The sequence below is a fragment of the Kogia breviceps genome, chromosome 3 (genome assembly GCF_026419965.1).
Source record: "Kogia breviceps isolate mKogBre1 chromosome 3, mKogBre1 haplotype 1, whole genome shotgun sequence".
In the NCBI taxonomy this organism is placed as follows: Eukaryota; Metazoa; Chordata; class Mammalia; order Artiodactyla; family Physeteridae; genus Kogia; species Kogia breviceps.
Genome location: NC_081312.1, coordinates 68,711,869 through 68,735,296, shown reverse-complemented (window position 1 = coordinate 68,735,296; position 23,428 = coordinate 68,711,869).

Sequence of the window (23,428 nt, the reverse complement as noted above, 5' to 3'; positions counted from 1 at the left end):
TAAAAGACTTCATCCAAAATCACTTATCATTTGTTGTCTGCAGCAGGATTCACTCCAACTGCCTGTTACTAAGGATGCATCTACGATGAGTATTTGGAGATGCTGTGTATGGAGTTGAGCTACCAGAGAGGAAGTGACTAATGGAATTCTAATTACTGATCACAATGATGTGGAAGATTTGACTCCGTACGAGAGAGATATTGTCAATCACTAAATAACCCATGACCTCTTCTGCCAACCTCATGGCTGAGAATTGTTCAGCTACACTCTCCTGACTGGCCAGGCATTCCACTGACCCATCCAATTAGGAGTGCAGGATGAGACTGAGAGAACCATAAGACTGAGACACGGAAGGAAGACTTGGCTTCTACTGAGAGCAAATCAAGAGCAGAACCAAAATAAAGTAGACAGAAAATCATGGAGGTTCCTCAAAAAAACTAAAAATACAATTACCATATGATCCAGCAATCCCACTCCTGGGCACATATCCGGAGAAAACCATAATTTGAAAAGATGTATGCACCCCAGTGTTCACTGTAGCACTATTTACAATAGCCAAGGCATGGAAGCAACCTAAATGTCCATCAATAGAGGAGTGGATAAAGATGTGGTACATATATACAATGGAATATTACTCAGACATAAAAAAGAATGCAATAATGCGATTTGCAGCAACATGGATGGACTAGAGATTATCATACTAAGTGAAGTAAGTCAAACAAAGACAAATATGATATCTTTTATATGTGGAATCTAAAAAAATTGTACAAATGAACTTATTTACAAAACAGAAACAGACTCACAGACTTTGAAAACAAACATACGGTAACCAAAGGGGAAAGGTGGTGGGGGGAGGGATAAATCAGGAGATTGGGATTAATATATATACACTACTACATATAAAATAGATAATCCACAAGGACCTACTGTATAGCACAGGGAACTCTATTCAATATTCTGTAATAAGCTATATGGGAAAAGAATATAAAAAGGATGGATACATGTATATGTATAACTGAATCACTTTGCTGTACACCTGAAACTAACACAACATTGTAAATCAACTATACTCCAATATAAAATAAAAATTAAATTTAAAAAATCATAGACTCATAGGTGCTGCAGATTTGTCTGATGTGGACTTAGAATGCAAAACTTTAAATTCTTGTAGTTTAAAAGCATTACCAGAGTAATGCTTTACCCAGATTGGTGATTAACTTGGCTCTATACATCTCTCACAGGTATTATTGTCACTAATTTCTTTAATGCCTAACATACATGTGTAATAATACTTACAGATACATAAATGCAGATGGGAATCAAACATAGTTTTTTGTTTTTCTTTTTTTAAGGAGGATTTTTTTTTTTTAAACATCTTTATTGGAGTATAATTGCCTTACAATGGTGTGTTAGTTTCTGCTTTAAGTCAAAGTGAATCAGCTATACATATACATATATCCCCATATCTCCTCCCTCTTGTGTCTCCCTCCCACCCTCCTTATCCCACCCCTCTAGGTGGTCACAAAGCACCGAGCTGATCTCCCTGTGCTATGTGGCTGCTTCCCACTAGCTAGCTATTTTACATTTGGCAGTGTACATATGTCCATGCCACTCTCTCACTTCGTCCCAGCTTACCCTTCCCACTCTCCGCAGCTCTATTTACAATAGCCAGGACATGGAAGCAACCTAAGTGTCCATCAACAGATGAATGGATAAAGAAGATGTGGCACATATATACAATGGAATATTACTCAGCCGTGAAAAGAAATGAAATTGAGTTATTTGTAGTGAGGTGGATGGACCTAGGGACTGGCATACACAGTGAAGTAAGTCAGAAAGAGAAAAACAAACACCGTATGCTAACACATATATACGGAATCTAAAAACAAAACAAAACAAAACAAAATGGTTCTGAAGAACCTAAGGGCAGGACAGGAATAAACATAGTTATTTTTAAAGGTATTTTATACATGAGAATGTTACTGCAAACTATCTTATTAAACCTACTTAACATTATCTTTGACTATGCTAAATGGGTAATCATTTTACATATTAAGGAATTGAATTATCAATGAAAATAAAATAACTGACAAAGGTAAAAAACAGAAATTTCATATAAGGTTTCCTTAAGTTTAACAGACTGTGCAATTCTAGTTCATTTTAACAAATGATTCTTATTTATTAAATATCAACCAGGTAAATTTTGTTATTCAGTGTCCTGGCTCTACCACTTACTAGCTATACAACATAGTGTAGGCAACCTCACCTTTCATGCTTCAGTTTTTTCATCTGTAAATGGGGACAGCTTGAGTACCTACCTTATAAAATGTTGTGTAGAGTAAGTGAGATCAATACATATATAACACTTATCATTATGCTTGTCAAATGGTAAGCACACAATAAATATTAGCTATCTTCAACATCATTATAGTTAATGTTAATTTATTTAGAGAGAGCATAAGATAGAACCAGTAGACAGATGGTGGGCAAAAGATGTTGAAGACTTTCTCAGCACAAATGTCATGAAAGTGAATATAGGTACAAATAGTGTTTTAATGGAATATCTTAAACTGGATAAAATGTTGTGGACTAGAAGTCAGCAGGGCAAATTAGCTAACTTTCTAGTAATCAGCCTCCCTCATCCATGTAAGTAGATTGGCATAACTGATCTCTTCCTGGTCTAAATGGTGATGACCATATGATTTTATGAAACCAGATGCTTAAAAAGAATTTATAATGCAAAAGGACAAGTATCATATGATTCCACTTATATGGGGTACCTTGAATAGTCATATTCATAGAGACAGATATTAGAATAGTGGTTTCCAGAGTTGAGGGGAGAGAGAATGGGAAATTCTTATCTAATGGGCACAGAGTTTCAGTTTGGGATGATGAAAGTGCTCAGGAGATGTACAGTGGTGATGGTTGTACAATAATGTGAGGTACTTAACACCACAGAACTGAACACTTAAAATCGTTAAAGTGGGGAGTTGCCTGGTGTCCAGTGGTTAGGACTCTGCACTCTCACTGTTGAGGGCCCAGGTTCAATTGCTGGTCGGGGAACTAAAATTTCACAAGCCAGGCAGCACAGCCAAAAATAAATAAATAAATAAATATTTTTAAAGAAAATGGTTAAAGTGGTAAATTTCATGTGAAGTATATTTAACCACAATTTTTAAAAAGACAAATATAAGTGGCTAATAAATGTTTGGGAAAAAACAAAAACAAAAAGGAATATACAGAGTTAATCCAATTTATTGAGGTAATAAAAATGCCCCTTGTCCATAATTTCAGGCACTTAGTCAAATAACATATTATGATTTTAGTCTGAGTTTGCATGATGCCCAAGACTCTAGGACTTTGATTTTACATATTATCTTATCCCTCATTAATTTTATTTTATTTTTTAAAAATTTATTTATGTTATTTATTTATTTTTGGCTGTGTTGTATCTTCATTGCTGTGCATGATGGGCTTTCTCTAGTTGCGGTGAGCAGGGGTTACTTGTCATTGCAGTGCGCGCAGGCTTCTCATCGCAGTGGCTTCTCTTGCTGCAGAGCAGGGGCTCCAGGCACAAGGGCTTCAGTAGTTGCAGCCAGCTCAGTAGTTGTGGCTCGCGGGCTCTAGAGTACACGCTCAGTAGTTGTGGCGCACGGGCTTAGTTGCTCCTCGGCATGTGGGATCTTCCTGGACCAGGGGTCGAACCCGTGTCCCCTGCATTGGCAGGCGGATTCTCAACCCATGAGCCACCAGGGAAGCCCCAAAAAGTCTCTCGTTAATTTTAGATAAACTCTTTTAGCTTCAGACTTGAGAATAAATCAATTACATCACATCACTATCAAAAGTGTCCACTTCAGTGCCTCAGGAAGTCTAATGAGACCACTGTGATCAGCACTCCTAACAAGGTGATCTTCTTCTTCAGAATACATCAGTCTCTTGAACAGAACGAGTGAAGAGAGCATTAAGACAAACTGTGGCTAATGCATTCTCCTGTATGCATTCATGGGCTAATGCCCAGCCCCATTAAATATCACCCCAAATGGATTGGGAATGCTACTGAACAGGAAAAAGAAGATATTTTCCTCCTGCATAAGTACAGCCAACACAAACATCACCTAACACAAGTGCTGCCCTGCCATTTCTTCATTCTGAAGTGTTTCTTGTATGTCTCAGGAGATAGGAAACTAATATCCTGTCTGAAGAGATTCCAACCAAGCAAACACTGCTCATTTATTAGCTAGGATTAGACTAACAGCAAATTTGATCTTTGGTTTCAAGGCCTTATCCTTTCACCCAAAAGTTACCCTGATTTCAAATAGCTCCATTTCTCTGTTTTATCAAGAAGTAGCAACAATCTACTACCACCACTGTTATTATGGCATTTCAATCAACTCGTTTCATTGCAGTTTGAGAAAACACTTTGTTGAAAACCAAAGGAAAATCTGCCACGTTTCCATTCAGACATATGGCAGGGAAAAAAAAGCTTAATAACCAGTAATCAGAGTCTGCCTTCTTTGGGTGGAATCCACTGCGGATAAAAGCAATTTATGCTGCATTGGACGAAAATAGTTCATCGATGTTATTCTTCAAGAGATAGTAAAATAACTCCTTCTCATCTGATATCCCAAAACCAAGGAGGGAAAGAGTTCAGATAATGTTGGGATCGATAAAGTCACAAAAGCAGAGTCATGGAGGAAATACATCTTGAAATTACTGTCTTGCTCTTTTTGTCACAGAACTAGCCAAAGAATAGTCAGACCATAGGGAAGGGTAGTATTACAACAAGTTTTAGTTCAGGGAATCATTGAAATTAAAGACAACAAAGATACAATATGTATTTACCTAGAGTAGTGATTTCAATGATCAACAATCTGCAGTGTTTTTTCCTTTCAGGAAATAGACCTCTGATTATTCCCCAAGGCTTAAATAATTCAGAATAGTGAAACATAAAAACTTACCTTTTAATATATTTTGAACTGACATTTGAATATGGATATATATTTTATAGAAGATTAAGCAAATTAACAAGGCTTCATGAAAGTCCAAACTTGGGAAGGGAGAAATATCCCTTTTCTTCATTAAGTACAAGACCCTTTAACTCTTTCCCATAATCTTCCATGCTCAGAATATTCTCCTTTAGTCCATGCCTTATCACCCTCTCAGGAAAAAGTGCCCCTCTCTACAAACTACCCTTTCTGCAAAGGGCATGTGTTTTGATATCAAAAAGTTTCTCAGTCTACATAGTGAACAGTGGGAGTTCTCATGTCAACAAAACAAAAAGTAGGCAATACATGTTTTCATTGGCAATGTGGTGATTCCTAAACTTTGTTGCACATCAGAATGGTCCAGAAAGTTTTTTAAAAACCTGATGCTCAGGTCATACCCTGTGCCCATGAAATCAGAATGTCTGGGGGTGGGAGCCAAACATAGTATTTTTTAAAGATCCCCAAGTAATTCCAATGGGCAGAAAAGTTTGGGAAACCTTCCTATCATGGAGGTCAAAATTTGTTATTAATTACATGCCAACAAACCATCTCTTCATACCAATAATCAAGAACTGACAATGTTTTGATTTCTTAGCATTATTTAATCTTTGACAACCCTAGAAAAGTCAATTCAAAGTGAAGTTGTCAGGATAAATAATAAAAAGCATTTCTTCTTTTTTCGTTATTATTAAATCAATACCATACTATGGCGTCACTAAACATTTTCTTATTAAAGATTTTCTTTTTATGGTTTTATTTCTACTATCATTTTACTGACAGGTCTGGCATAGACTCTACTCATGGGGAAATTTGTGTTCACTCCCTACAAGGGGTAGATTTTTCTAGGAAGATTACACTTTATAAATGTGGTTTGGTTTTCCAGTATGGTATAGGTTTTATGACAGAGGAAGAGTCAAGCCACACCCATTGTAATCTCTTACTTTTTGTCCTCAGGCTCCAAAAACCTTACTCCCACCTGGAAACAGTGTGCTAAATCCTTATTTTGCACCTTACATTTGTAGATAATCCAAGTATCTTTCCTCTCAAAATTCTTATTCACTATATTTTCATTAATGATTTATAACAGCAGAGATTTTAAAAATCTATTTCTATCACCCAGTAATTTTTCTAAGAAAAGCAATTTCTATATTCTGATTGAAAAACTGAAGAAATTACTAGATAATCCATGCTTATTTTGACCATCGTCCTTAGAATACAGCTTAACCAGCCTCTTGCCTTTGCCTAAATGTCACTATGCCTTTTACATATGTATCCTCAGACATCTGGCTCCTTTTCTTTCAGGCTTTTTGGACTAAGACAAACCTTGGAAACAGTCAACTTCATTAAAAATATTTTTGTCTTGTAGAGTCTAGATGGCTTTTTTATCTGAATGTTTCCTTCTCTCTTCACTTTTTCTTGTCCAATAATTGATATATTCATACATAAGAATACAAACAGAAAGAAAATTAAATAGCCCTCTTCAAAAATTCCTTTGGTATCATGAGAGCTAATCAACACAGACAATTTTTTAAATTAATTCAACCAAGTTAATTCTTGCTCACACTGTGATTTCTGTGAATATTTTATCAGTCTCAAAAGATTTTGGAAGTCCCCCTGAAGTTCAGAATATTACAGTTTCTAAGTCCTTATACTATGTCTTATTTATGAACCTACCTACCATGATTCTAACCTAAGTTAACAATAAGTTAACAAAGTATTTACTAAAGGTCTACTCCGTGCCTGGCACTGTGCAAGGCATCATAAAGAATGTAGAAGGAAAGAAGCCAAAGAATCATCCCTGGATTTTGAAACCTGGTTGAGGAGGCGAGATGTTATTGGTTATAAAGCACAGCTATTTTTTGAAGAAAAAATACTAAGAAAGGAAAAATAGGCATCTGATTAAATTTTGACCTGTCATCATGTATGTCAAGATGCATTGGCATTTTAAGATGCATTCTGATTTTAGAGATGCAAAAATGCAAATAAATAAATAAATAAAAGTGCATCTTAGTACCAAGTGCAATAAATAGGGTATATACTGTAACAACCAGGAAATAATATACAAAAATGCTAAATACAGGAGAGGTTGTACACACAGCAATGGGCAGAGGGTTGCTGCAACAGATACCACTGCAACCACTTGGATGGTTTGCACAATGACTAAAGCTAAATGGAACAAAAACTCAAAAGCACTAGTAAAGTCCCTAGAGTTCCATATCATGTCAGGGTAGCATATTCCTACTTACTACTCACTTTAACGAGACAGACACATTGAATACCACACTCACATCTGATCCACTGTCTTGTCCTACTTATCCTACACTCACAATCTTTCACATCCATCCCCTTTTCTCCTTTCACTTGCCATTGTACTATTTCTTCTCACTGTTTTCTCTACCAAATCTGTCTAGGCAGTATCTAACTTAATCTTCCCTGGCCACAGCTCTGAGCACAACAATCCCAACATTGTGGGGATGGCAACAACGGCTAATCAATGATGACTAAACTACTTAGCTTGGCATTCAAGGCCCTAGAAGATCCGACCCCAGTATACATTATCTCCCACTTTTTCGTTGCAACAGTAGTTCTCTTAAAATATTTCTATTTAATTGACTCATCAGATCAATATTCTCCACTCCCTGTGTAAAATATGGCCTCTGTAAAACATGGATGATTAAATGCTTTGAGCTAGCAAGTAATACATCTGTGCCCTTCTCCCACCAATTAGCTACATGCTTGTCCAAACCTATTTATGCCAGTTTTACTTGTTTTTGCAATTATGTGATTTAATTAAACACAAAAACTGATAAAATAAAAGTACAGAAAGACATAGTTTCTATGAAAACTGAGTTATATGCTTGATTTTTTAAAAAGCCAACAAAAGAATGATGTCCAATTAAAAATGGGCAATACAGCTATAACAGATTGAGAAAATAAATAATAAAAATACAGAAGAATATCAGACTCAGACTGCTCTCAGGTGTCTCCTAGTTTTACTCCACTTTAAATAAGCCAAACTGGTTTATATCAAATCAGGCATAAAATGGTGTGTTTTGGGCAGGGTCTCCAATCAGCAGACTCATACTCCAAGAAAATGATTTGGTTCTTCAGGAAAAGACTGGCAAATAAATGCATGCCTGTACATTTTATGTTAAAATTAAAAGCCTACATGTGTTGTTTTTTAATGATTCCTCACTTTTACCAAGGTTTCAACTTACAAACTAGCTATGGGTCCCAACTCAATACATAGAGAAACTCTGCTCCTACCCTGGGCTCCAAACAAACTTTAACTCCTAGGCCCATACTATTTCTTCTTCAAGAAATAAGCTTTTCTCACCTCTCCCACTGTTCAAATCTACCAAATCCTCAAGAACCTGTGAATGCCCCCATCTCTGTGACGTGTCCCCTAAAGCCTTTCTGTCAGAAATCAGAGTCAGAGGTAACTGACGATTCTAGTATCAGCCGTATCATCTATTGTGGGGACCTAATCAAATGGATTTTAACCTCTAAGTCTCAATTTCTTCATCTATAAGATGGAGATAATACTTACCACATAGGGTTGTTAAAGTGTTTAATGTGTAAAACACTAAGAATAATGCCTGTAATGTAGGTGGGTTCAAAAAATGAGACCCCAATCTCCACCCATGTATATCCTTCTTTTGGAGGCTTACAGACACTTGCTCTTCTTTCATGGTGCCCCTTCTTCATCGTGTATTACAATAGTGTCAGTACTATCTCTTCCCCTCTGCTAGATGATATATTCCTTGACGGCTAAGCTTTGCAGCTAATACTTTTTTATGATCACTTGCCTTTCTCTTAAATAAATAAACCATTAAATAAAAGGCTGAGTGACTGATGAACTTCTATTCTGATCAGATAAATAGAGGCCTGGCAAAAGAATAAGGAAAAGAGAAACAGTTACGTGCTTTGTATTTGACTTTCTATAAAACTTTTTTCAATAGAATAGATAAAATGCTTAATTATAGCAAATTATAGCAGCTTACAGATGGGTTCATCTATACCTCTTTTTTGAATGGCTTCATCTTTTGTTTTCTTGTTGATTCTGCCTTTATCCTAAAAATGTTGAAGGGCTAGATTACACCTGACAGCAGTCTTGGCAGTCCCTGGAGAATTCCAGCCTTTGCAATGCAACATTCTTTGGGAGAAGAGAAAATTTTGCCTGCTTTTCCCCCCAAAAAGGATTGAAATTCTGTATTCTTTTTAGTTGACAATTGACTGGAACATTTTGCAAATAAGTGCCAGGCCTCGATGAGGTGCAAAATACTGACTGTATTAGCTAGTTATTTAGAGAGATGTGAAGATGCTCTTGCCAACATACATTCAATTTAGGCTTTGGATGCTTTGCGTGATCTCCCAGGCAGCACTTGTTTGAAAATGTTGGAATTTAATTTTAAAGTTTTCACATTTTTTTTTGTTCTTATTTTTAAAAGCAGCAAGAACTTTAGTTCTTTAGAGCAGACTCTAGGGTTAATCTTTGTATATGTGTGTATGTTTATACACATATATGTAAAATCTAGAAAAAATTTTTTGCTCTGCTTTCTTATTCTTTTGCTCTCTTCTAATTTGTGTCTTTGAACTTCAACTTTCTCAGTGTCAGAATACTGAAAATGGAACAGCAGTGCTGTTTTTATAGAGATGACCTTTTTAGGTCCACACCCTTCTTGGGTTAACCAAGCAGATCGACATATAATTCTATAACCACAGACTACAAGGTCATTAAGGGGCAATGAAAGGTCCTTTACCAACCTACCATGTAAGGCGTATGACAGAACTCACTTAAGTCACATATGACCAAGAATTTCTCCTCAACCAGGAGAAACTATGTTCCCTTGATAAAGCTCATTCCAAATTGTCACAAATTAATATTTATAATAGCAACAACAACTTATACTTGTATATGCAGAAAACATTCATCACTTCTACTGTCCTAGTGGGAGATTTAGACATGTCTGGGCATGTTTAGCAAACTATTAGGTTAGGCTTAACTAGGGCTTTGTCATACATGAATGGGTTATGCACTTTACAGCTCTAGGGGAACCAGTCACACAGACTATTTCACTATGACAAGCCTTGACCTAGGGTGGAACATGGGCTCTGGGTGGCGAAAAATACCAGCAACAGGGACAGAAGCTTGGAGAAGAGCAACAGTAGCATCAGAGATCCAGCTTTAGGATTCACCACAAGAGCATAAAAAGTAAACTGTGGGGCTTCCCTGGTGGTGCAGTGATTGAGAGTCCGCCTGCCGATGCAAGGGACATGGTTCGTGCCCCGGTCCGGGAAGATCCCACATGCCGCGGAGCAACTAGGCCTGTGAGCCATGGCGGCTGAGCCTGTGCTCCACAACGGGAGAGGCCACAACAGTGAGAGGCCAGCATACCGCAAAAAAAAAAAAAGAATAAAGTAAACTGTGGTCCAGGATGATTCACAAGCAAGTAAGATTTCCCCTGGGGAGTCCCAGAAATGCCTGAAAGAGAAGAAATTTTTGAAGGGCTGTAGTTCCTACATGAGAAGGAAATGAGGTTCAAAAATATAAGTGACTTTCCCAAGGTCGTGGTAGACAAACCAGGATCAGAAGTCACTGGGAGTTTCATAGTCATGTATGACCCTGAACAGTCTATAAACCATGACTCTGTGAATGACATACTTTGCATGTGGTAGAAGACTGAAAGAGAGGGACATCTCTGAGAGGGTGCCATAGTGTTATCAATATTATCCTTATAGGACTGGTCTGAGAATTACTTAATAGCCATGTACTTTGAGATATCAATAAACAAGAAAAAAAATTCAAACTTGCATCCAGTCCTGATACAATTATTTCATTAAAAGATCCTTTTGTTATGACAATGATCAAACAATGTCAGATGTAGTCTAGCACCCATCCACCTTACCCCAAAGCTGTAGGTCTTTTTAGAGAACAGCCTTGAAAGAGAAGTTTCAGAACTAATTTTTATATTCTCCAGTGCAACCTGCTGGAATGAATAATAGCTGTACTTAGGCCCCATGTTTGAAAGTTTTAAAATCTAATATTGCCGCATATGTCTTCTACTGTTTCCTTACAATTGCATGGGCTTTGATACCAACAGACTTGGATGGGAATTCCAACTTGATACTTATAAACTGTGTAGCCCTGGATCAGTCACTGAGCCTTTCTGAAGCCTTTTCCTCATATGTAAAAAAAGATTATAACATTCACCTTGCAAACTATACTCTAGAGATGTTATCTGATACAGTATTTCACAGATGGTACTGGTATCCACTTTTTTAGTCCTTAAGAACTAAAGGTTAAGTGTACTGCGGAATTTCCCTGGTGGTCCAGTGGTTAAGACTCCACTCCCAATGCAGGGGGCCTGGGTTAGATCCCTGGTCAGGGAACTAGAGCCCGCATGCCACAACGAAGATCCCACACAGCCAAAAGAATTTTTAAAATGTATACTGCAACAGGGGAACTCCCTGGCAGTCCAGTGGTTAGGATTCCACACTTTCACTGCCGAAGGTATGGGTTCAATCCCTGTCAGGAAACTAAGATCATGCAAGCCACGCGGCCAAAAATAAAGAAATAAATAAGGTCATAAGAAGATAAGATGATCTAAATCTGTTCAAATACTTACATGTACAAATCTATTGTGTATCACAGGATATGGACCCAACCTAGCCTTCTTTATATTTATAAAATAATTTTATTGGGTCTTTTAAAATTTTATCAATGTAATACTTATACAAAATAATTCAACCAATGGAGGAGCATATAAACAAAAAAATTCATAGTCTTCCCCTTTCCGCCATTCAATCCCATTCCCCTGAGAAAATCAGCACTCCGTGTTTGATAAATGTCCTTCCCCACATCATCCTGTGATTACACTACCATATACCAATACCTAAACTTGTCAATCTTACCACCATCACTCCAGCAACAAAGCACCTTGGAAATGTCAGCTTCTGTTGTTCTCTTGTGTGTGAGCACTCTCTCCATCCACACCTACACTATGATATGCCTGTACATGGGTGGGGTAGAGTACCTCCTACTAAGAAATTATCTTAAACGTTAACAGGAGACTGTTGGGAGTCCTTGTGAATGGGGGCTCTACTCACCAAAAAAGTGGTTGACATAGCCCACTAATTAGGGTGATCTTTACTGTCCAGATCAGGACACCTGTGAGAGTGAAGGGGCACACTATTAATAGTGACAGCTGGGTAACCAGGACTGTTGGACACTAACTGGAATATGTTGTCTCCCTACATTGAATTCATACTGAGTCCTCTGCCTCCTTCTCATTCTCCCTCAAAACATGCCTTTAAGGATATTATGTCCATTTCAGAATTCTTCAATGACTCCCCACTCTCTAGAACAGTATTTCTAAAACTCTTTGTCTCAGGATATTAATGCCCCTAGTGGCATATTTTTTCTTAATTCAGAAGTGCAAACTAGAGGCCTACAGATGCCACCTCGCCCTATTGTCTTCACACTACACTACATTCATATGACCTGCCTGGCCTCTGAAGGTATTTGAGTTTACGATCCCTGCTAATTTAACATTCCCAAACTTATTTAACAACAAAGTCCTTCTCTCCCACACTCTGACCCTATCCCAGTGTGTAAGACTTGTCTTCCAACTAGGTTGTTAGCTCCCTATCATTTTCATACTTTGCTATATTCAGAACAGATATTCAGTAAATATGTCCTGAGAGGAGGGAGGGAAGGAAAACAGGAACAAAGGGAGGGAGGGAGATTTATTTGATTAAGCCAATGGATACTTCCCATGTATTTCTGCCTAATCTGTTTTTTTCCCCCAGTGTTATTGAGTGTTATATATAATTCACATACAACATTGTGTAAGTTTGAGGTACACAACATTGATTTGATAGATGTATATTTTGTGAAATGGTTACCACAATAAGTTTAGTAAACATCCATCAACTCACAGAGTTACAAATATTTTCTCCTCAAGAACTTTTAAGATCTACTCTCTTAGCAATTTTCAAATATGCCATACATCCCCAGAACTTATTTATCTTATAACTGGAAGTCTGTACCTTTTGACCATCTTTACCCAATCCCCCCCTACCCAATTTAATCTATTGTCTGATTCAACCTGTCTTTTGGCCGACCAGTGGATACTGGTGATATGAAGAGTACACAAGTTTCTGTCTACCCCTATGTATTTCCCTGTCACTGGAGTCACTAATGGGGAAAATGATAAAAGCATGAGTACTAATTAGTTAGCTGTAAAATGAGAAGCAGAGAGCCCAAAGGTATGCCACAAAAAGTAGGCAAGCTCAGTGGTTGGGAAGCTGCACAGAAGTGTAGAGGGACTAGGAGATATAGGATCAAGGAGTGAGGGATGGGACTCCTTGAAGAAACACCAAAGGCAGGACTAGAGTTGCTTAAGACCAAATTATTTTGAGTTGCTAATTCTGCCATCAAAATTTTCACTGCGGTACTTGCGATCAAAAAATGTTAGCAATTTCTTCAGATGTTTTAGGAAGTATGGTTTGGGAACACACTAAATGTCAATCCTACTGTTAACTGCTATTGAGGAGTAAATGGTAGGATGGGGTCCCTAAAACATAGTTAGGTGTGCTCATCTTCCCTACAACCTCCTAGGCAACCAAGAGGCAAGTTTGGGGCAATGGTACTGTAAGAGAGATGCTATTATATATCAAGATCTGCTGATCTTAGAAAAGTTACTATCGTCGGAGAAAGAAATGTGATGATGGTGTTGATGCTGGTGGTGGTGGCAGTGATGATGGTCATAATGATAACACTGATTTTTTTTTTGACATCTTTATTGGGGTATAATTGCTTTACAATGGTGTGTTAGTTTCTGCTTTACAACAAAGTGAATCAGTTATACGTATACATATGTTCCCATATCTCTTCCCTCTTGCATCTCCCTCCCTCCCACCCCTCTAGGTGGTCACAAACCACCTAGCTGATCTCCCTGTGCCATGCGGCTGCTTCCCACTAGCTATCTATTTTACATTTGGTAGTGTATATATGTCCATGCCACTCTCTCACTTCATCCCAGCTTACCCTTCCCCCTCCCCATATCCTCAAGTCCATGCTCTAGTAGGTCTGTGTTTTATTCCCATCCTAACCCTAGTCTCTTCAAGACATTTTTTTTCTTAGATTCCATATATATGTGTTAGCATACGGTATTTGTTTTTCTCCTTCTGACTTACTTCCCTCTGTATGGATGACAATGATTTGATAGGGTAAAAAGAGTACACAACCAACAGTGAGAAAGCCTGGGTACTAGCTCAGCTCTGCTATAGACCAGCTCCATGACTGTGAACAAATCAATTATTCTAAGATGTTGCTTTCTCATGTCTATGATGGGAAGATTAATACTTTCCTGTGTGCCTCTTAAGGCCTTTACATGGGCAAAGCAAGAACTAGATGGGATCACTCTGTAATAAGCAACGTGCCTAAGTAAGTAATGACACAGATTTGCTCGACTGCCTTTGCCAACCAAGTGATCATGACGAGTTGCTAGCCAGGTTGCTAGCTTTCACATGGGATCACGTGAGGTGAAAAAAAACTCCATATGCAGAGGCTGTTGGACTTTAGGAGGTTTGTGTAAAAAATGTAACCAAATATGTGAGGTTTTAATGTGTAAGGTTTGCAGTCCTAATTCAATGCAACTTTTACAAATTTTTTAAAATAACACATTTTTATGGCATTTATATTTTCAAAATGTTTTCTAAAATAGGTGACACATAATAGAAAAGAAGTATTCGTAAGGATGAAAGGGAAAATGGTACAGCTGAGAAGGAAGTGTTGGCCTAGCATTTAAAACTCTATTCCATTATTATTGCAGGGCTCTGAGCAAGGACCTCAGTTTCCCCATCTGCCAATTGAAGATGAGGAACTGGATGATTTTCAATGTCCTTACTAACTCCAGCATTTGATAATTCTATGAAATTACCTATGTTTTCCCATGTTTCCAGATGGAGATGACTTTGAATGGCATTCTCATTTGAGCCAGCCCTGCTGTCATCTCTGGTAGCACTGGTTCTCCTATTATCGATGGAATGTGACAAGTAAAGAAGAGATGGAGAAATGTGCTTTGAAAACCAAACATGATATACATTTATATCTCAAAATATCTGCTTACAGTTTGCATGTAATTTGTAGGGTGTAAATGTCAAAGCAAAAATTTGATAAAGTTAGCACACAGGTAGTTGGGTTTAACAGAGAACTAGACATGAACCTGGACACTACTAATGAATGGGCTCTGCCATACACAGGCTGGACCAGAGCCCTCCGGATCACAAGTGGCAGAAGACAATCTATAAGATGGGGGAGTACTGGAAATCAAGACACATTGCTGCAGACCAAACAAATGTCCGTAATGATCTGGGCTTTTTTCAGTGCAGTTTCCTGAACCGAGCGCATCCTGTTTCTAAAAGTCACAAGGATAGCATGTTAGAATTTACTGTAAGTAGTTTAGATGCTTTAGGGTTATTAAATAATCTTAGTCCATTATGTCACAATCACCATCTTGATATTGAAGCACCACTATATAAGATCCCACAATGTTTGCACCATTTTGCAATTGCATTCCATGCAGTGTCCTTCCCCTCCATTAATCCTTCCCAACTCCTTTTAGTCAGTTTTGGAAACAAAGAGAAATCCCAGAGTTGAAAGAACTCTTTATTAGTTTCCTTACTTTCTACACCACATCTTTCAGAGAAGGAAATCTCTTAATCTTCTCCAACAACTTCCTCTAAGGTCTAATCAGTTTTGTATCAGGAAACACTTGATATATAAGCTGATTCTGTCTTGCCATGAAAGAAAAACTTTACAAAGACCCCAAAAAGGTGCTACTGAATAAGGCATTTGGCAGTCCTTGATTTCCATGTCTCCACCATATCTCCCAGCACAATGTACACCATGTACTCCATAAATGTCTCTTTTATGAATCTGAGCTTTTGTATATATCCTTACCTCCAACAGGAATGCTCACCTATCCACCCACTCACCCATTCCTCTGACACATCCTTACTTACCCTATAATAGCTAATTCAAATATCCCCTTCTCCTGGAAACTTTCTTTGACCAACACCACCCTTCATACATGCATATACACACATGCACACACATGCATACAGAGTTAGATGCTCTTTAACTCAGCTCCCATAGCAAACTTTACTTAATTCCTACTTATTGCCACAGCACACTATAATTGTTGGCTTATTTCCCCCTCCAAATTTAGATAATAACTCTCTTGTGGTCAGGGACTGTCTTATTCATGTCCATATCTCTGCCAGCTAGCACAGTACTTGGACTACAGAAAGTAGTCAAGAAATATTCAGTAAATGAATAAATGCATCCATCCCAAGTACTGGTCCCTCCCATTACTTCTCTAAAGAAATCTTTTTTGCTTCCACATTAAAATTATGAAAATTTAACAAGTTCTTAATGACAATTTGGAAGCCTCAGTAGGACCTCTCAGACGGTATTCCTCTTGTGCTTCAAAATGTATCTGCTTTGCATGACAGTCCAGATGTCAGCCTTTCCACATTTTCCCAGAATTACCTTGAGCTGAATATGTGCCTCCCGTGTAGTTCCAAACCTTCTATCTGGGCAGGCACCTCTGTTGTTAGCTAACTGTCGGCGTTACACTGCTGTATTCATAAAGGATTGTCAGCACGGTGCAGTATTACTATGCGAGATCATTTGCTCATGTAAAGACACATTAAACCTAGCAGTTGCTTTGTCTCTTGTCAAGGGAATTGTGTGCTGTTACATTAGAGATGAGAGTTTGCAGTGTCAACCTGCTACTGCTGTTTTTGCTACCCACTTTGGAAGAATCAACAATTCATGCGTTTCCTTGTTTTTCTTCTCTGTTAACAACTTAGCCACTATCCAAACAGGAATCTTTTCAGTGCCAGGAAAATAAAATCCCTTGGGGCAAGGGTCATTTCATGCAAGTTTCTCTACCATGGGCTTGAGTCATGTTCTTTATCCTCAGGCCAGTGTCTGGGGCACTGCCACTCCCTACTAAGAGGCTTCCTACCATCTACCATATGAGTTTCCAAACTGGCATTCAGGATTTCCCATTGTCTCATTTTTACCAGGCTTCCAACAGGCTTCATACTGAATGCCCCCTCCAGCACCAACTTCTTACTGGAATTACCACCTATTTGTTGTCTAAACTTTTGGAAACCTGCTCTACTGGCCAGGTTAACTCATTACCTACACGTGCAGCAGAGTTCCCCTCCAGAATCGCACATCCCCAATGGGCAGTCTAATTCCAAAGTCCTTTTCCTCCTAGTCTGCCTCATTCTACAGACATTAACTGTGCCATATCTGCCCTATCCTGAAACATGACATATGATAGGATACAATATACAGGATATTTCCAGTTTAAAGAATAAGAAGAAATGATTACTGAAAGAAAAAAATCCAACTTCCTGCCTCTGTTTCCCCCAAGATTTTCTTCCCTCCTTCATTCTTGTTTCCAAAATCCCTAGCAAAAAAAGAAATATCCAAACCAAGAAAAAAAAAAAAAAAAAAAAAAACAAGAAGAAAATGTTTAAAGAACCAGATGCTCTTGGGGAAAATTGGAGTCTTTGCAAGTAGGAAAAGGTGTTAATGTTAGTTTAATCACTGGCCAGGACTACTTTTTTTAAGGCTCACTTTGGTAACCTCTATAACAGCGCATTTTCAACACTACATCTTGCCTCAGCAGGCCCCTTTCAACAATATACTATGGCTCTGTTATAGACTCACCAAATTGCATTAATCACTTTCTTCAAAATGCAGGTTGTACTGGATAATACATTGTTAAGTTTCCTTTGCTGCAAGAGCTTTCTAGCCATGAAGTAGCCTGTAAAAAGCCAGCCCTTTCCATTCTGAGCCCAACAATGCAGTATATTCTCTTTTCCTTTAACTGTCTCCTGATCTCTGGTGTATACCTCCCTTGTGCTTTCTGGTCATGTTCTTAATCTCAGGTTCCTTAAGGATTCAACCAGTATAATAATCTGTCTGACTAGCCATCTTTCTGGCTATCTGTATTTTTAATGAATCATATAAACAATGTGATATAATTATTTTATTCCTTTTTGGTTAAACTCATGGAAAGCCTGAATTTTACAAATAAGAAACTTTTGCCTACACAAGGATATGGCTGACAGCAGGTAGCTTTCAAAAGAAAGATATGAAGTAGGAGCCTGTTTTTCTTAATGAAGTAAAATGGATCCTAACTTTGTCATTCCTCAAGAGTATGGTTCAACTAGAAAAATCTTAGGTAATATGTGTTCACTTCTAGAAATTAAAGTGTATATAAGTGACTCTATGCATCTCAATCTAACACTGAAGCACAAATTCACTTCAAATACCTATAGTCTATTAGTGTTGTGGTTTTAATGAAATTCTAGGTACAAGTTTATATTTTCTGAAGAGTTTTTTAACTGTTTATATAACAAAATAAACAAATATTTTGAACATCTATTCTTTAAAGTTATTTTTCTTAGTTTTTCCCTTGAGCCCTCTGCTCTCTTTTAAAGATACCATGTTATTTTTTAAAAAGTCATTTCTTCACTTCCCAGAACTACCATGATTTTTATGAAAAAAGTCAACTTTAAATTGATCTATTCCCATTTTTCTCTTGTCAGTTTCCTTGCCAAGCCCTGTGACCTTAATTGATTATTAAATTGAATAACTGGAGCTTGCAGGTAGCAGCCTGCAAAATAATTCTGGGGGGGAACCTTCAAGATGGCAGAGGAGTAAGACATGGAGATCACCTTTCTCCCTACAAATACAACAAAAATACATTTACATGTGGAACAACTGCTACAGAACACCTACTGAATGCTGGCAGAAGACCTCAGACTTCCCAAAAGGCAAGAAAATCCCCATGTACCTGGGTAGGGCAAAAGAAAAAAGAAAAAACAGAGACAAAAGAATAGGGATGGGACCTGCATCTCTGGGAGGGAGCTGTGAAGGAGGAAAAGTCTCCACACACTAGGAAGCTCCTTCACTGGCAGAGACAGGGGGGAAGCTTCAGAGCCACGGAGGAGAGTTCAGCAACAGGAGTGCAGAGGGCAAAGCGCAGAGATTTCCAGACAGAGGATTGGTGACAACCAGCACTCACCAGCCTGAGAGGCTTGTCTGCTCACCCACTGGGGTGGGTGGGGGCTGAGAGCTGAGGCTTGGGCTTCAGAGGTCGGATCCCAGGGAGAGGACTGGGGTTGGGTGCATGAACACAGCCTGAAGGGGGCTAGCGCGCCACAGCTAACTGGGAGGGAGTCCGGGAAAAAGTCTGGAGCTGCCTAACAGCCAACAGACCATTGTTTCAGGGTGCTTGAGGAGACGGGATTCCTTCCCTGCCTGCCCACAGAAGGCAAAACACCACCTAAATGGGCTCCAGAGATAGGTGCAAGCCACAGTTACCAGCACAGACCCCAGAGACGGGCACGAAACCCTAAGGCTGCTGCTGCAGACACCAAGAGTCCTGTGTGCAAGCACAGGTCACTATCCACAACCCCCAGGGAGCCTGTGCAGCCCGCCACTGCCAGGGTCCCGTGATCCAGGGACAAGTTCCCCAGAAGAACACATGGCGCACCTCAGGCTGCTACAAAGTCACCCCAGCCTCTGCAGCCACAGGCTCACCCCACATTCCAATTATTACTACCATATCCTTGAATGAGCAAGAGCCCACTAATCAGCTGCTGCTTTAACACCCTCCCGTCTGGGCGGGAACAGATGTCTGAGGGCTACCTACACAAAAAGGCAGGGCCAAAAGCAAAGCTGAACCCCAGGAGCTGTGTGAACAAACAAGATAAAGGGAAATTTCTCCATGCAGCCTCAGTAGAAGCAGATTAAATCCCCACAATCAACGTGATGTACCCTGCATCTGTGGAATACCTGAATAGACAACGAACCATCCCAAAATTGAGGTGGTAGACTGGGAGCAACTGTAGTCTTGGAGTTTGCTGTCTGAGACTGATTTGTTTCTGATTTTTATGTTTATCTTAGTTTAGTTTTTAGCACTTGGTATCATTGGTGGATTTGTTTATTGCTTTGATTGCTATCTCTTCTTTTTAAAAAATTTTTTTTACTTTAATAATTTATTTATTTATTTATTTATTTTTCTTTCTTTTTTTCTCCCTTTTCTTCTGAGCCGTGTGGCTGACAGGGTCTTGGTGCTCCAGGTGGGTGCTGGGCCTGAGCATCTAAGATGGGAGAGTCTAGTTCAGGACATTGGACCACCAGAAACCTCCCAGCCCCATGTAATATCAATTGGAGAAAGCTCTACCAGAGATCTCCATCTCAACGCTAAGACCCAGCTCCACTCAATGACCAGCAAACTCCAGTGCTGGACGCCCCATGCCAAACAACTAGCAAGACAGGAACACAACCAAACCCATTAGCAGAGAGGCTGCCAAAATCATACTAAGTTCACAGACACCAAACACACAGACACCAAAACACACCACTGGACATGGCCTTGCCCACCAGAAAGACAAGATCCAGCCCCACCCACCACAACACAGGTACCAGTCCCCTCCAGCAGGAAGCCTACACAAACCAGTGAACAAACCTCACCCACTGGGGGCAGACACCAAAAAAATGGGAACTACGAACCTTCAGCCTGCAAAAAGGAGACCCCAAACAAAGTAAGGTAAACAAAATGAGAGGATAGAGAAGTATGCAGCAGATGAAGGAGCAAGGTAATAACCCACCAGACCAAACAAATGAAGAGGAAATAGGCAGTCTACCTGAAAAAGAATTCAGAGTAATGATAGTAAAGATGATCCAAAATCTTGGAAATAGAATGGAGAAAATAACAGAAATGTTTAACAAGGAACGAGAAGAACTAAAGAGCAAACAAACAAAGATGAATAGCACAATAAATGAAATTAAAAATTCTCTAGAAGGAATCAAAGGCAGATTAACTCAGGCAGAGGAACAGATCAGTGATCTGGGAAATAAAATAGTGGAAATAACTATTGCAGAGCAGAATAGAGAAAAAAGAATGAAAAGAACTGAGGACAGTCTCAGAGACCGCTGGGACATTAAATGCAACAACATTCGAATTATAGGGTTCCCAGAAGAAGAGAGAAAAAGAAAGAGTCTGAGAAGATATTTGAAGAGATTACAGTTGAAAACTTCCCCAACATGGGAAAGGAAATAGTCAAGCAACTCCAGGAAGCGCAGAGAGTCCCATACAGGATAAATCCAAGGAGAAACACACCAAGACACATATTAATCAAACTATCAAAACTTAACTACAAAAAAAAAAAATTATTGGGCTTCCTTGGTGGTGCAGTGGTTGAGAGTCCTCCTGCCGATGCAGGGGATATGGGTTCGTGCCCCGGTCCAGGAAGATCCCACATGCCATGGAGCGGCTAGGCCCATGAGCCATGGCCACTGAGCCTGCACGTCCGGAGCCTGTGCTCCGCAACGGGAGAGGCCACAACAGTGAGAGGCCCGCATATAGCAAAAAAAAAAAAAAAAAAAAAATTATTAAGAGCAGCAAGGGAAAAATAACATACAAGGGAATCCTCATAAGGTTAACAGCTGATCTTTCAGCAGAAGCAAGACATATTTAAAATGATGAAAGGGAAAAACATACCACCAAGATTACTCTACCCAGAAAGGATCTCATTCAGATTCGACAGAGAAATTAAAACCTTTACAGACAAGCAAAAGCTAAGAGAATTCAGCACCACCAAACCAGCTTTACAACAAATGCTAGCAACTTCTTTAGGCAGGAAACACATAGAAGGAAAAGACCTACAATAACAAAACCAAGACAATTAAGAAAATAGTAATAGGAATATACATATCCATAATTACCTTAAATGTAAATGGATTAAATGCTCCCACCAAAAGACACAGACTGGCTGAATAGATACAAAAAACAAGACCTGTATATATGCTGTCTACAAGAGACCTACTTCAGACCTAGGGACACACACAGACTGAAAGTAAGGGGATAGAAAAAGATATTCGATGCAAATGAAAATCAAAAGAAAGATGGAGTAGCAATTTTCATATCAGACAAAATAGACTTTAAAATAAAGACTATTACAAGAGATAAAGAAGGACACTACATAATGATCAAAGGATCAATCCAAGAAGAAGATATAACAATTGGAAAAATTATGCACCCAAAATAGGAGCACCTCAATACATAAGGCAAATGCTAATAGCCATAAAAGGGGAAATCGACAGTAACACAATCATTGTAGGGGAATTTAACACTCCACTTTCACCAATGGACACAACATCTAAAATGAAAATAAATAAGGAAACACAGCTTTAAATAACACATTAAACAAGATGGACTTCATTAGATATTTATAGGACATTCCATCCAAAAACAACAGAATACACTTTCTTCTCAAGTGCACATGGAACATTCTCCAGGATAGATCATATCTTGGGTCACAAATCAAGCCTTGGTAAGAAAATTGAAATCCTATCAAGAATATTTTCCAACTGCAACGCTATGAGACTAGATATCAATTACAGGGAAACAGACTGTAAAAAATACAAATACATGGAGGCTAAACAATTGCTACTAAATAACCAAGAGATCACTGAAGAAATCAAAGAGGAAATCAAAAAATACCTAGAAACAAATGATAGTGAAGACATGACAACCCAAAACCTATGGGATGCAGCAAAAGCAGTTCTAAGAGGGAAGTTTATAGCATACAATCCTACATCAAGAAACAAGAAAAATCTAAAATATACAATCTAACCTTACACCTAAAGCAATTAGCGAAAGAAGAACAACAACAAAAAAAACCCGAAGTTAGCATAAGGAAAGAAATCCGAAAGATCAGTTCAGAAAAAAATGAAAAAGAAATGAAGGAAATGATAGCAAAGATCAATAAAACTAAAAGCTGGTTCTTTGAGAAGATAAACAAAATTGATAAACCATTAGCCAGACTCATCAAGAAAAAAAGGGAGAAGACTTAAATCAATAGGATTAGAAATGTAAAAGGAGAAGTAACACCTGACACTACAGAAATACAAAGGATCATGAGAGATTACTACAAGCAACTACATGCCAATAAAATGGACAACTTGGAAGAAATGGAAAAATTCTTAGAAAAGCACAACCTTCCAAGACTGAACCAGGAAGAAATAGAAAATATAAACAGGCCTATCACAAGCACTGAAATTAAAACTGTGATTAAAAATCTTCCAACAAACTAAAGCCCAGTACCAAGTGGTTTCACAGGTGACTTCTATCAAACATTTAGGGACGAGCTAACTAACACCTATCCTTCTCAAACTCTTCGAAAATATAGCAGAGGGAGGAACACTCCCAAACTCATTCCACGAGACCACCATCACTCTGATACCAAAACCAGACAAAAATGTCACAAAAAGACAAAACTACAATCCAATATCACTGATGAACACAGATGCAAAAATCCTCAGCAAAATACTAGCAAAC